The following is an 8,790-nucleotide window of genomic DNA, read 5'->3' on the forward strand; positions in this document are numbered from 1 at the left end:
AAGTGTTTGAACATGGTTCAACTCTCCATGACGTTGACTTCACAACACGTTTCGTTATTATTTTCAGTCCATGGTGTACACGACGTTCCATGTTCCTGAAAATTTAAATAATACTTAGTAAATATATGATAGTTACGAATTTAAAGAATAATACTTGTATGGTTTCTTTTCTTGTAGTACCACTGTTGAATAGAGGCTCGAAAAACTCCATTACATAGTAATAGGTAATTTTCGGAATGACGACTTAGAGCGTTGATTGATTCTGCACTATTAGACGTCATGAAAATATCTTGCTCCAAGTTGATGTACTCTTGACCATCTTTCAAACCCACATCTTCTAGTGTTTGAGCACATTGAGGCAAAATACGTCTTAAACAATTATATACTTATTAAATCCACTTCCCGATAAGCTTTTACAGCCTTCCAGTATGTCCATTTGTGATTTTTTATACCAGCAGACCTTGATTTTAGATTTATGTAAATGAACACCACAAGTCCATGAAAGCATCTGGGAAACACCTTCTAACAGCGTTGCCAATTGATTTTGCCCTATCGGATATGATTGTCAGATTGCTAATAGGACTTATGCAATCGCTAAGATGCCCCATAAACCATGTCCATGAATCAGAGGTTTCAGATTTGCCAACCCCCGTAAGATATTGGCAGTATCTCATTGTTAGCATCCATGACTACTGCTAATAAGTTTACTCCAAGGTATCGACCTTTCAAATGTGCTCCATCAACTATAAAACTGGGCGCATGCAAGTAATAAACAAACGAATCTACAAAATCTATACACAAGAAAATAATCATTAAATGTGAAATGCATGCAATTAAAAAAATGAGTCAAAAAATTATAATTATTTACTAACCGCAGCACTAATAGAGATAACAGCAACTCAAAGCGTCCATCTCTATCTATTTTGATATGAGTTACCGACCCAGGATTTTTCAGCTTTAAATTGTGACAATAAGCCGACAGTTGGGCAAATGATACTTCTGGCGACCCCCTCAACAATTCCAAGGTATAACATTGGCTCTCCAAGCTTGAGAATATGAGATACTAATCTTGAATCGAGCATTCATGTCAACATAATTTCATGTCCCCAATATACCCTTCCATTCAAAAACATTAACTCAGCCAGAAAACCACCAAAACCTTTTTGTTTGCATGTCTATGGTGAGGAAAAACTTGGGTTCTTGAACATGTATGTTTATCAATAAAAGTCCTAACTGAAACATTTCGCAATCTTTTATCCTCTTTGCAATCATATACCTTGTTTCGAAACGATCTTTGCTTGATTTGTTAACTTTTAGTTGATAGTCATCTTCCACACATTTCGTATACAAGCTATCTTCAAGTCTTCCTTTGTATCAAACAATCATCTTTCTTGATATGAATAACTTTTGTGTAACAATCAACTGCTATCTTTACCAACTCTTCTTCCGGTATCTGAAGTAATTCTGGCATATTCCAGTTATACTCCCGTGGCATTTTCTTTTTCCTTTCTTCAGGGACTTCTTCTTCTTATTCTTCTTCTTCTTCTTCAGGGTTATATGAATTACAGAATGGATGTTCAACATGTTCATTCACAGTCGTAACTTCCTCCTCATTATCATCAACAACATCTTCCTCGGAAGCGGCTGTTCATCATCAAAATTTGGGTATTGACCAATATCAAAATCATTACATGCAGGTCTGTTCTTCTTCCATCATATCATCAAATCCGAGTATTGACCAAGATCAAAAGTCCAGGTATTGACCAAGATCAAATTTCGAATACTGACTAGTACTCACAATTTTTCTGTTGGCTCATAATCGTCTAATTGGTCAATACGAAAACTGGAATTTGGTGCTGAAATATGATTGGGATTTGGATTAGGAAAAGGTTGTGGGTTTTTAGATTGTGTTTGATATTATTTTGGTATTGGAAATGTGGTGAAACAAAATTTGCTTGGTGATGAATTGTGGTGGAACCATTAAATTTTGGGTTGAAGAACTTAGTTGATTACTACCCGCTACTGACCCAACTTCACTACTTCTAGGTTCAACAACATACAATGTAACATCATCTTTTGCGAAACACTAATGTAAGCAATGAACTGTTCAACATCTTCATTGTCGGTTAACAATAAATTTTACCTTTTCTCTGATAAGATAGCCTAAATCCACTTAGAGGCTCTAAATTCAATTTCTTTGCAACACTAACATCAGAGTTTCATAAGTTAACTTTTTTAATGACAGTTTTAGTTAAAGATTCATGGGTAAAGACACATGTTGTAAAACACCATGAACATTCTCCCATGACCCTCCAAAACATAAATATATCCAAACATAATCAACATTAGATGATTTCATTCTACAAATTGTAAATTAATTTACTAAACAAACGAGCTATAAATTAGATATCATCACTAACTTAGAGAAAACATACCTTTATTAAGTTGATAGTTGATAATCTGGGAGAGAAATCATTGAAAAATATAGAAACAAAATTATGTAAAAATTAGAGATGAGAAAGGATGTCGTTGGATATAGGAACGCCGAAAAGAGTGATAGATGGAGATGAAATGAGTTGCGATTTAGGGATTTAGCTTATTAGTTGTTGCGTTGTTATATACCCAAAACATTTGTATTGGGAAACTAAAACCTGTTGCGAAATTAAATTCTCGTTGCGAATTTGACTTTGTATTGCGAATTTGACTATCGCGTTGCGAATTTCCAAATTCGCAACGCGATTTACAGATTCGCGTTGCGAAATTAGAAACTGAGTTGCGAAATTGAAGTTCGCGTTGCGAATTTGTTAGTCATTTTGGCAAATCCAAAAAAAATTGGTTAAATTCGTATATTATAAGATATTTTTTGTCACTGAAGTTATTTTTCTCCGTAACTTATTGCATTCCTACATCATAATTTCCATTTTTCAATTTTTTAAGGGTTTGGGGAGCAAATAATTTGCCAGTAACAAAATGAGACATGCTTCTTGAAATGCAAGAATCCGAGACGACAAACCGAAGAAGCAACATCCGAGGACTTCAAACCAGATTCTTAAAATAACAATCCCCCATAAGTTCCTCCCATTGATCCCAGGAAACAGCACCCTAAACTGAATTCCACCTACTGTACATCCTAAAACTTATCGAAGATGCAACAAGTCTATGTGCTAGTCACTAGGTAAACCCTAGCCTTCATAACAGATCCATTTCCAAGCTTGAACCCAGGGCTAACAGGGAATCCCACAATCTGACCTGCAGGCACTCGCCCACCTGAAACCTTGCCCACGCTTTCCATATAATGTGGATGAAACTCTGCTCCCCGACTAGCTTCGAATTGGCTTGGTGTTGGTTCAAGTGAGAATGCAAGCAAATGAAGCAACCAAATTGCCTTGGCCAACCCCAGGAACCCCCGGTAAAACCGACTCCTGGGGTGATTTCCGGCCATTAATTGGTTGCGCTGCTCCAAGTCGCCAAACAAGGATTCCTCCATCTTGGGGTGGACGATGGCAAGGAACTTTTGGAGCAGAACTTACCGAAATTGCATGTAGGCAAGATCCCTAGAAGTTCGACCGGATCCATTGCTTTCATATCACGGTATTGAGTGAAGCACTCCCGATGGTATTGATCGGGATTAAGCAAGGAAGAGAGGCTGCCATCCAGTAGAAAGTCTCGTGGTCGAACCCTTGGAAAATTTTGCGTGAGACATACGACTCTAGCGCGTACTTGGCATGGTGATTAGCAATGACGGATGGAGTTATCATCGTGGTGGTATAATTGGCATTATCAGGAGTGGCGGTTGCAGCTTCAATGGATCGGACAGCGGCTGCAATATCCCAACGAGCCTCACGCATGAGGGAAAGCAGGAGAGATGTGAAGGACTTTGATGCTTCCTTCACCTGACTAATTGTAGCCTCAAACAGCTCTGGCGTTGGAGCTGCTGCAAGTACTGCCACCAGAAACAAGCAAAAAAAAAATCAAAACTCATCGTATTGATGTTCTAAACCATATTATTAGGATTCAATTTCCATCTCGAAAACAGTAGATTTTAACACTAATATGGTTAATTCTTCCCAATATTTCATGGATTTTAAATACGTTTGTGTTAATCGCCGGTACTTCAACAAAAACCATTAGTTTCTAATCATTGAATCAAACCTTTAAAATCCCATAGTAATTCCCAAGTCATTTGGACATGAAGAGGAATAGTTGGTCTAATTGTTTCGTTTGGGAATGCTTCTCTAATAACTTTTCCAACGTAAAAGTATCGTTTTTCAATTTCTTAATTTGAGTCAATTCCTTTGGAACGTGAATTTTTGACTGAATGAGCTGTTTAAGATTGGTTTTGCCTTTAAAACGGATTTTTGGACAAAAACACTTCCCTAAGCAATCCCAAACTCCTGATGACGTGGCATAAAACCATTGGCCAGTAACAACATTTCCACCTTCGTTTGCATGTTGTCCAATTCATATAATTACCAATATAACCCTAGACTTCATCAAATATAGAAAGAAAAACAACAATCGAATGAGTAGTCTAAAAAGGTAATTTCGACGCGAATTACCTTGACTGCAGCCGACTTTCTTCTTGGAAAGACTCCGCCCTTTCTTTCCGCCACTGGAAAGGCAAGTAACAGTATTGAGCTTGTCTTGCAGGTTCTCGATCTCCACCTTTTAACCTTCACTTCCCTCTTCAAGTCCTCCACTGCCGCTTCGTACGGCGCCACCACTTCCCTAAGCATAGCCACGTGCCCTTTCCCGCCACCTCCACCACCACGTGTCCCCCTCCTAAATCTTTCCCTCAACACCCCAAGCTTTCTCAGTTCACCCACTACCGCAACGTCAGCCGGTCTCATCCTCTCTGGGTCCCACGGCAATGCGCCTCTTGTAACCTTAAGTAAGCCTTCTTCATTTCCGCCACCGCCTCGAAAACCTCCTCCATTAACGCCACCATTTCCTTCGTTTTCTCTCCGTTATCGTTCCAAACCCGCGTTATTCTCCTCGAGCTCTCCACGTCCTTGAAGTCGTTTTCTTTCACTTCATCCTCGCTCGAATTATTGTACTCGTAGTATTCTTCTTCATCGGGGTCCTCCTCAATAACGGAATGAGTCAGGGCGTCAGCATCGCCGGATTCTTGCCTGCCGGCAGCGAGCGGGTGCAATAAACAAGAAGCTGCAACTCGTTGTATCAGATCCGAAAAGTTGGATACTTTGGTCGCCATTTCCCCTCTCTTCTTCGCCTTCACCGCTTTTCCCTTCCTGAAACAACCAAAATGAGATGAGCAGCGAACTCAGTGAGTTGCAAAAAAGCTGTCGAGTCTGTTCAAGTAAAGTTGGAAGCTTCCGTATTAAACGAGGATGCGCAGGATTAAACGTAACAACTCATCGGTTGAAGATATCCAAAACCAAATACCAATAAAAGAAAATTAAGAGAAAAAAAAGAGTTCTTTATAATGTTGTAAAAGGAAGCAGACCTGGATAAGCGAGGATTATCCGATCGTAAAGAGGATCTTGACGACGACTGGTTCTGAAACGGATCTCTGTTAAATGGAACGGAGTACCAAAAATCAAGGTGTTCGGCTTCTGTTTCCAGGCTATCCCGGTTACCTTTCTTCTTCCTGCTAGCCAGCACAAAAATTGAAGCCATTGTTAAAGGCTTTTTCACTGTGTACTTTGTTCACACGTGTGATTGGTCCAGAGTTAATTTTACCAAATACCTTTAAGACACGTATATGGTGTAGATTTTGTTTGTAATTAATGTGCGTGTTCTCTAGTGTTCGTCCATTTGTGTTTACAATCTTATTTGGAGAGGTCCTCAAACAATTTGCTTTCTTGTGTTTTGGCATCTGCCATCTATGCTCCGCCTTTGTAAATAGGATTTCACCCGAATTGGAAAGAAAGTTATTGTTGTAAAATAATTTGATTTAAATAATAAAAAGTTATTTCAATTTTAAATTCGAATTAATTCAAATCTTATATAATGAGTGCTATATTTTTTTTGATATAATCATTAATTTAAATTGAATATTTTCAAATGAACATATTTAAACTTTGTGAATGTAATCTCTATTTGTAATGGTAAAAGAATTGAAATAGTAAATATGTCATGCTACATTATATGGTGATGATGTGATGTTAAGTTGGTCGCATTGCAGATATGAAAACCAAATCTCCAATAATCCATTACAAGACCTTAGCCCTGTTTCATTACTTAAAAACAAAAAAGAAAGACTCTCTTGGGGAAGAGACATTTGACTAGTGAATTTTAAGTTTTTTCTTTCTTTTTTTAACAATTAATTGGTGTTGACGTTTTGCAACCTTGCTTTATATAAAAGTCAAGTTTGATTTAAACTAAGGTTGTAGAACAAAATTTATTTCACAATCAAATTAAGATATCATTAAATGAAATTACATGACGTATGATTTAAATGGGATTAATTCGTCTCTTATAGATTGTCATATTGTCCGGTTGGTGACTTTTAGTTCGATCTAATTTTATGAAATTATTTTTAAAAAATTTAAATTCGAGATAAATTTGATAAAAAAAAATGAGTCAGAATGAAGAAGAAATTCTGTTCGGGAGAAAAATTATTCAAGTTGAGTTTATTACCATAATCCTCTATCTATACATTTAAGAAAAAATATTAAAATTTTAGCTTAAACGTCATTGATTCTTCTCTTCATTTTTGATTGATAGGGGATGATTCTTGTTTTCCCTTAACTTTTTAAATTTATATCTTTAATTTTCTTTTCTTTTTTCAATTTTTAATAACTCTATTTTTGCTGCACGTTTTCAATTGTTTAACCGTTGTTTTTGTTTATTTTTTTCTCAAGGTTATATTGACATTCGTCACGACTGATCAATATGACGTTTATTTATTATCACGTTGATCTTCCCTGCTTTAGACCCTCAATTAAATTTGAATATGATTTGCCTTCGTGAATTATTTTTTCACGCCGTTCAAATCTGATTTGCGATTTGTCGGTGATCTTTTAATAGATTCATACGTTTTGTGGTTCGTTTACCGATGCAATCAGATTCATTTGTATTTATCTTTTGTTCGAGTTTTTGATTAGGTTTTTAATCTTTCTTTATATGATCCTTGTGTGATCTTAAGTAACTAGTTTTGTGTTAATTATGTTTTAGATTACGATTGTGGCTGTAAACATTCGTTGTAATTCTAAATATTTCCTCTTCTTAATAAAATTAACAACTTCTATAAAAAATAATTATTATAATAAGTATTTATATTTTCTTTTAATTATTTTTATTTTTCAAATAAAAAATATTCATATTAAGCTGGGACAAAATAGATTTAACCTAAAATTTTTAAAATGAACTAAAATGAATAAAATATTATTAAATATTAAGACATATTAAAATCAAATAAAAATCTTTAATTTTAAAATCAGAATCGAACAACTAAAAAACCTGACTCACTCGCCCGAGCCCATCAAATATATAGTTTCAGAGCTTGTCGAGCAGCGTTTTGTTTAGGGATCTACACTATCGTCGATCCATCTTTAAGTTTTGCAATTTCATCCAAATTAATTCTCTTCAAACTACCTAAGGGGCACTCAAAGCAAAAATTGTAATGTACTGAAAAAGAAAATCATAGTTTAGTTTGGATCAAGAGTTTCCATTTCTCAATATCCATCCTTTAAATTAAATGAGCAAAATCCCAACAAAATTGATGAATAGACTTTGAAAAAAATGGACGAAAAGCAGGTCAAAATCAAGGAATAAAGAAAGAATTACCTTGAGAAGCTTGGCCTCATGGAACAAAGCAAGCTGCTTGGAAGCATCGTCTCCCGCGGATACACTCCCTAACACTGGCAAAGCTAAATGCCAAGTAATAGAAACAGAAAATGCAACCAAAAACGAAGGAGGCCAAGTAGTAGAAACAGAAAATGCAACGAAAAACGAAGGAGGCCGAGTAATAGAAACTTGGGTATTTAAAGACTGAAAAAGGCTATAAGGACGAACTTGATATGATTCACACACCCATACGGTTAATAATCAATCATAAGACGATTTAATAAAACACAATTAATAAAACATTAATTTCTATTTCTTTTTAGAACCAAATCATAATTCATAGTACCATACTTTCTTTAAGTATGCCGTAAGATATTGTTATTTCAGTTACTTTTTTGTCTCTTTATTTTAATTTATTAAAATTTACTTATTGTATTTAAAAATTATTAATCTGATTAAATAATATATTAAAACAAATTATACATAATAAATACGTGAAATAATAGTTTAAGTCCATGTATATTTACCGACAATCTACTGTTAAATTTTTATAGAGGGGATGGAAATTATAATTAACTAATATTTTATTTAAATTTTAATCTAGACATATTGAATAATTTATATACCATTAATAAGAAGCAAGACAAAAAGAAAGATGTTGGATTCCATATAAAGCCATTCAAGTGGCATGTATCATCTTAAAGAAATCTGTGTAGTCTCGTCTCTATCAGAGTGTACTTAATTCGAAGATTCATGCATCAATTATTAAATGTATTAAAATAAATCAATAAGTGTGCAGGGTGTACTATATTATTAATAAGACTATATAATATTTAACTTTTAAAGATAGCATTATTAAAACAAGTAATTTTAATTTTTGGCTATGAATTAGATTAACATACATACAAATTATTAGATAACAAAAAACAATTTGTTTACGTTAAATTCCCTGATTTGATTTTCAAATATAAATTAGTTACAAAAAATATTAGTTTTAAAATTTAGATGTACATGAATTATTTTGCGTTTCAGTGCTTT

General features: G+C 34.8%; 1 pseudogene; it reads right to left on the reverse strand.

Moving 5' to 3' along the window:
• Positions 1 to 3,063: 3,063 nt before the first annotated feature.
• LOC120118562 lies at positions 3,064 to 7,832 on the reverse strand (annotated as a pseudogene).
• Between the last annotated feature and the right edge of the window lie 958 nt (positions 7,833 to 8,790).

Source organism: Hibiscus syriacus, unplaced genomic scaffold (assembly GCF_006381635.1).
Source record: "Hibiscus syriacus cultivar Baekdansim isolate YM2019G1 unplaced genomic scaffold, ASM638163v2 tig00000973_pilon, whole genome shotgun sequence".
Classification (NCBI taxonomy): domain Eukaryota; kingdom Viridiplantae; phylum Streptophyta; class Magnoliopsida; order Malvales; family Malvaceae; genus Hibiscus; species Hibiscus syriacus.